Source organism: Medicago sativa, chromosome 7, assembly GCF_051527215.1.
Source record: "Medicago sativa cultivar Bolivia chromosome 7, Bolivia_mono, whole genome shotgun sequence".
Lineage (NCBI taxonomy): Eukaryota > Viridiplantae > Streptophyta > Magnoliopsida > Fabales > Fabaceae > Medicago > Medicago sativa.
Window position 1 is genome coordinate 9254724 of NC_140755.1, and position 7003 is coordinate 9261726.

The following is a 7003-nucleotide window of genomic DNA, read 5'->3' on the forward strand; positions in this document are numbered from 1 at the left end:
CCAAAGTGAAGCCTTGAAACTCCTTAGTTAGAGCTTCGATTTGTTTGTTCATAGCTGCTTGGTTAGCAAGGATAGCAGTTTGTTCACTCACCCCAAACACTCCTCTTTCTTTCTTTTTAGCTTGATCACGATACTCATTGCCAGCCATGTTTTCAATTAGAGCTTGAACTTCATGATCAGTTTTACTTTTGAGACTACCTCCCGCGGAAGCATCTAAGAACATTCGAGTGTTTGGTGTTACCCCCTCAGTGAAGATTTGGAGGTATTGCTTCTCGGTGAACTCATGATTAGGGCATCTCTTGAGAAGCAAATTGAATCGCTCCCAAGCATCGTACAATGATTCACCTTCTCCTTGCTTGAAGTTAGAGATCTCCATCTTCTTGTCCCAATACTTAGACATAGGGAAGTATTTCTCCAAGAACTTCAGCTCTAACTCTTCCCATGTTTGGACAGTCCCGTTTGGAATTGTTAGCAACCAATCTTTTGCTCTTCCCGTCAAGGTGAAAGGAAATAGCCTTAGCTTCTTTTGTGCTTCAGTCACGGTGGCTGGTTGCACACAAAACTCACAGGTTTCAGCAAAACGGCTCAAGTGTTCATGAGGACTCATAGCTTCAGTCCCATCGAATTGCTTGTCCCTCAAACCATTGAGGACAGTTGTCTTGATGTCGAACGCTACGGGGTTAGCTGGTTGAAAAGTGTGGGTCAGTTGACCGCGATGAGTGGCTAACCCGTAGTCTCCAAGCTTAGGTCTTGGTGGTACAACTCCTTCTCCTTCCATAGTTGCAGATTTAGGAGAAGAGATTGTTTCAGATTCACTTGAGAGTTGCTCCGGTACTTGTTCTCGAACACCCGGTGGAACGGATTGAGCTAACCTTTGCGATCGGACAGCTTTCCGAAGTGCTCTAGCAGTTCTTTCAATCTCCGGATCGTACTCTAGGTCGTCAGAGCTCTGTTTACCTCGCATAAACAGCAAAATACCTTAGTAGCACTGCACAACGCAAAGTAATCAAGTGAATATGAAAACAGAAAAATAAAAAAAATAAAAATTAAAAACAGAAAATTAAATTGCAAAAACCCTAAACTATAACGTAATTGCCTTGTTGAAATAATTCAACAGTCCCCGGCAACGGCGCCAAAAACTTGATAGACGTTTGGCAAGTGCACCAAATACTATCGAAGTAGTAAAAATATCGATCCCACGAGGACTGTTTTTAATCTCAATAATTCAACTACGTTGTATTTTAGGATGTATAAAGGTTATTTTGATTTGCCACTAGGCAGTAGATTGGTTTGATTGCATAAAAAATAATTGCTAAAAATAAATTGGTTTTCAAGAATAAGAGAGAGATGAGTTTAGGTCTTTCGAATCATCTATGTTCCCCTAATTGTTATGTTGCACCTATTCGTATGAATGATCTTCTAATCCCACGATAGTTAACAAAATAGTCCTAATCAATCCCTTGAGTTAGGACCCTCTCCTTAAACTACAGCCCCTAATCCCTTAGGTGGTCTAATAATCTTTGAAGGTTTAAAGCACGTTAACCTAACATCACTAATAAACGATTATCCATTCCTAGACTAACCATGTTTATTAGAACAATTCAATAGGTCTAAGTAGAAAGCTATGGTCAGTAGTCATTCATTCTCACAAAATCATATTTATATTTGATCAGGATATAAAAAGCATTAAGAACAATTGAATTGAATAAAGACTAGAATATCATTCACAATAAATAGAGTTTCACAACATAATATCTCAATTAGGGTTACAACGAATCATCTCAGACCTAACCTCTAATGGATTTAGCTACTCATAATAATGTTTACAAATAACATAATCATTAGAGGTAATAAAACATACACAAAGTGGTTGGAAGATGAAGAAATCGTCCTCCTGGTCCTCCTTGTAGTTGTAAAATCGCACTTGGCTCTCTAGAAATCGTAACCCCTGTTTTTGGAATAGACTTCAGCATAAATAGGCACAGAATATCGCCCAAATCGTGTCACGTTTTAAGTGAATCGTGACACGTTTTTACCTTCTGGAGCAAGAAACTGAATTAGGGTTTCACCAAATCGTGTCACGTTTTACCAATCGTGACACGTTTTCCTAATGTCGAAACAAGGCTTCTTGTGCTTCCCAAATCGTGTCACGTTTGTACCAAATCGTGACACGTTTTATTTCTTTGCGTTTCCTTCAGTTTTTCTGCTCTTTTTGCTGCATAAGTCTTCTGTGAACTCCTTTTTGTGATGAAAATACATATAAAATTACGTAATGACAAGGTGTCATCAGCCGGCATCTCTCTGATGGCTCGGACTTTGTCAGGATCAACTTCAATGCCTCTCTGGCTGACAATGAAGCCTAGCAATTTTCCGGATCTTACACCAAATGTGCACTTGTTAGGATTCAGTCGCAGCTTGTACTTTCTCAATCTTTCAAACATCTTTTTCAAATACACAACATGCTGTTCTTCATCACTTGACTTCACAATCATATCATCGACATATACCTCAATCTCTTTGTGAATCATATCATGAAACAGAGTTGTCATACCTCTTTGATAGGTAGCACCAGCATTTATCAAGCCGAACAGCATCACTTTATAACAGAACGTTCCCCACGGAGTGATGAAGGACGTCTTTTCTCTATCTTCAGGAGACATTCGTATCTGATTATAACCAGAGAAACCATCCATGAAGAAGAACACTTTGGATTGAGCAGTACTGTCAACAAGCACATCAATATGAGGCAATGGGAAGTTATCTTTTGGACTAGCTTTGTTCAAATCTCTGTAATCAACACACATTCGAACTTTCCCATCTTTCTTTGGTACTGGTACGATGTTGGCAATCCACTCAGGGTATTCAGCTGTCATGAGGAAACCCGCATCAATTTGCTTTTGTACTTCAGCCTTGATCTTAAGAGCCATGTCTGGACGAGACCTTCTCAATTTCTGTTTGACAGGAGGACATTCAGGCTTTGTCGGTATCCGGTGTTCCACAATCTTGGGATCTAGACCCGGCATATCTTCATAGGACCATGCAAAGACATCTGGGTAATCATGGAGAAGCTGAATAATCTTCCTTTTCACTTCTGGCTCAAGTGCCGCACCGATCTTGATCTCTCGCTTGTTCTCTTCAGTACCCAGGTTGATGAGTTCAATCTCTTCCTGGTGGGGCTGAATGGCTCTTCTTTCTTGCTCAAGCAGTCGAGTAATCTCATACGGTATCTCTTCATCATCATCCTCATCTTCAGCTTCATATACAGGGAATTCAAAATTTGGAGGAACCATAGGGTCACTGTGTTCAACGGGTTTATTATGGTTCAATCTGCATAACATGATTGGGATGATTTTAGAAAAAATGTTTTTTCATGCAGATTTTTGAAATTAATAAGAAAATACAGATGTTTTGGTTTTTTCTGGCATTACCATTATTTCCAAGGAAAAGGCACTAAAAAGTAAAAAATAAAGAGTCGCGAGAAAGACGACAACTTTTATTGATAACGGCAATGCCGAAACAAACATGCCCTTACAATGATATCACTTTCGCCTTGGGCAGAGCGAAAGGATTGTTATTTTGAAAACAAAGAAAAACATGAGCAACAAGACACATTACATGGAAGCATGCATGACTAAAGGAACATCAATGGCCTCCCAATTTCTCACAGTGCCTCCTGGTACAACAAACGTAGGCACATAACTACTCCCAGCAGTATCTTCAGCAATAGCATTGATGAACCCAGCACTGTAGAAAGTTCCTGTTGAAACACCAGAGGTTGGGGAGAATCCAAGGCCCTCTTTACGCTTGTTTTCCAGAATCTGAATCACTTTGCCCCAGCCAGCAGCTTGCCCTTCTTGAACAGCCTTCTGGGCGTCTTTCAGTGAAGCCATAGCAGTACCAGCCTTTCGGGGTTCTGCACCCTCAACGGTCAAGCCTGGCACAATCACACATACATCACTGGCAATCAAGTATTTGTCATCCATCAGACTCTGGATATCATCTTGCACAACACAACAGCCCATAGGATTCCGAAGACATTCCGGACAAGAAGCATGATCATGTTTGAACAGAGAAGCCTGGCAGAGCTTGACATGTAATGGCACCAAGGGAGTAACGACATTGCGGACATCCAACATGGGCTCTTCCTGAGGAACAGGGATTTCTTCGAAGGCCTCGATCATGTTAACAGCAGCATGGTTTGGAAGCGGATTGTCAAGAACATGCGGAACACTGTTCTCAAAAGTCAACCGTCCTTTTTCTATCAGGTCTTTCACAATATATTTCAGAGCAAAGCAACCTTCAACATCATGGCCTTGAGCACCCTGATGGAATTCACATGTCAGATCCTGTCGGAACCTGGGAGGCAATGGATTAGGCGGAGGCTTGCCTGGTCTGGTGACGCAGTGTCCCTTAGCAAGTAGAGTGGGGAGCAGCTCACCATACCGCATTGGTATTGGTGGAAAAGAAGGTTTGGGTCGGGGACCCTGTTGTTGCTGCCGTTGCTGTTGAGCAGGAGGCTGTTGTTGTACTTGCTGAGGAATGGCATTGACGGGCACTGGTGGTTGACCCGGTGGCAGAGGATACTGTTGATAGAATGGCGGGAAGAAGGGATGTTGAGAGTATTGCATGTAGTGATAGGGCAGAGGTAATTGTGTAGCAGCTGCAGATGGGTTACCAGACACCATTTCTACGTCAGATTCTTTCCTCTTGTGATGACCGTTACCGTACTTCTTTGGCGCATTGTTTGAAGATTCACCTTTCTCAAGGACAATAATACCATCTCGGACGGCCTCCTCTAGACGAGTTCCCATTGTAACCATATCAGAGAAGTTGTTTGGGGCAGAGATTATCATTCTTTCCTTATATTCCTTCATCAGAGTCTTCAGGAATGTCTGTGTTAATTCTTCCTCATCAAGTCGAGGAGAAACACGGGCAGCTGCCCCTCTCCACCTCTGAGCATATTCACGGAAGGTTTCATCTGATTTCTGAGATAAAGCTTTAAGAGAGTCCCTGTTTGGCTTCAGACGGGTATTGAATTCATATTGTCCTTCAAAAGCAGCAGCGAGTTCCTCAAAAGTATGGATGTTATCTTTGCTCAGACTAGTGTACCAATCTGCTGCATCATCTGTCAAGCTACTCTGGAAGCAATGGATCATCAGTGCATCATTATCTGCATAGTTAGCCATCTTTCGGACATACCAGATAACATGGTTATGTGGGCAAGAAGTCCCATTGTATTTGTCAAATTCTGGCTCTTTGAATTTCTTAGGAACCTCAAATCGGGATACCAATCATAGATCACGAGCTTTAGCAGGAGCACCATTGCTTCCCCGGCTAGCCTTGACCTCACGGAGTTCTCCAGCCAACTCCTTCAACTGTCTTTTCATAGATTCCATTGCGGGATCTTGTCCACGCGGAGTATTAACATCAATCACCTGTTGCACAGTGTGTACAATTGGGTCGGTAACAACAGTAGTCACCTGAGGCATAGCAGTAGATACAGGAATCTGTCCTTGACCAGCAAAACCAGAGACGCCAGCAGCAGTATTAGGAGAATAGAAAGGTGGGAGTCCATAAGGACGGCCGTTGGGCATAACAAACTGAGCATCAGTAGCCACAGTAGATAGTGGGATAGACGGAATTGCTTCAGTAGAAACTGGGACAGATGTGGCTGGTTGTTCTTGTGCAGCCAGCATAGCGGACATAGCGTCATGAGCCTTAGCCAAGTCTTCTTTCATAGCAGCCAATTCGGCACGGAGCTGAGCATTTTCTTCTTCAAAGTTAGCCATGATCCTTCTCTTGTGAAATCTTGTTTGATGAATTCTATCTGGTTGGTAGACTTTGCGAACACGAGCCACTTTTCAGACTGCGGCGGACAAAACCAGGAGGCAATGAGCACGAGAGAAGTCTTTTGTGACCAATGAATGCATATGATGCATGAAATGTGTTAATGCATATGCAAAAAGACTCTTTTTGTGTTATCGAAGGGTTTTAGACAAATTATAAACTTGTAAACATTACTTAAACAGCAATTAACATAAACGGGAACAAACAACCAACATATAGTTTTACAAGACAATTTCAACATAACCAAATGGAAATAACAACAGGGAATGGAAATCCTCAAGCATAGGAAGTCGAAGCATCATCCTCAGACTCAGACTCATAGTCGCAGTATCGTGCATAGAAGTCACGGGCCCCCCTAACTCTCTTGGAGTCCCTCATAAGCAATCCATCTTTCTCCTCAATCTCTCTCTTAGCCTTAGCTAACTCTTTCTTCAGTGTCAGGACCTCATGAGTCTGCTGTTCGTCCTTTCCATCCAAAGTCATGATCAAGTTCTCAGCCTCATAGTACCTAGCTCTCCACTGATGCTTCTCCCGACTCTCCATAGCTAGATGCTCCTGATACATCTCCTGGGTAGGTGGGAGTAGAGGCAAAGGCATGGTAGGAACAGTTGCAGACACATATCTCATAGAGGGGTAAGACATACCAATCTCCTCAGCTCGGTTTATCACCCACTGTGTATAGGCCTCATGAGCAATACCAGACCTTACACCCATATGCTTTACCTCTTTCTTTCAAAGTTTAGACCAAGCTTCCATGAAATCCTCTCTAATTCCCGTGGGAGCATTGGAGTAGTGAAAGAAGTAAGGAGCTGTAGCAAGATTGATGGGTTTTTCTTTCATTGGGAAACCAAATTGTCGCAAAGCAAACTCCGGGTTGTAGTTGATTCCACCCCGGGTACCAAGAAGAGGTACATTAAAAAACTTCCCACCACCAAAGATAATTTCCTTAACTCTAGAAGCTGGAGTAAGCCAAACCACTTCATTAGGAGTGAGAGCCATAATCCTCTGTGAAATAGACCAATTCTCCGGATTGTCGTGGAAAGACTTCGGAAGGTGCGAAATAAACCACCTATAGAGGAGAGGCACACAACAAAGAATGTATCCACGACCTTTGTCGGAACGATCGTGAATAGCATGGTATGTGTCAGCTAGCAAA

General features: G+C 42.5%; 1 non-coding gene across 1 annotated transcript; it reads left to right on the forward strand.

Annotated features, from left to right (window-relative positions):
- The first annotated feature begins 278 nt into the window (after positions 1–278).
- LOC146904054 (small nucleolar RNA R71) lies at positions 279–385 on the forward strand. Its single transcript, XR_015020964.1, has one exon. It is a non-coding gene; the product is annotated as a small nucleolar RNA R71 (small nucleolar RNA).
- Positions 386–7003: the final 6618 nt, after the last annotated feature.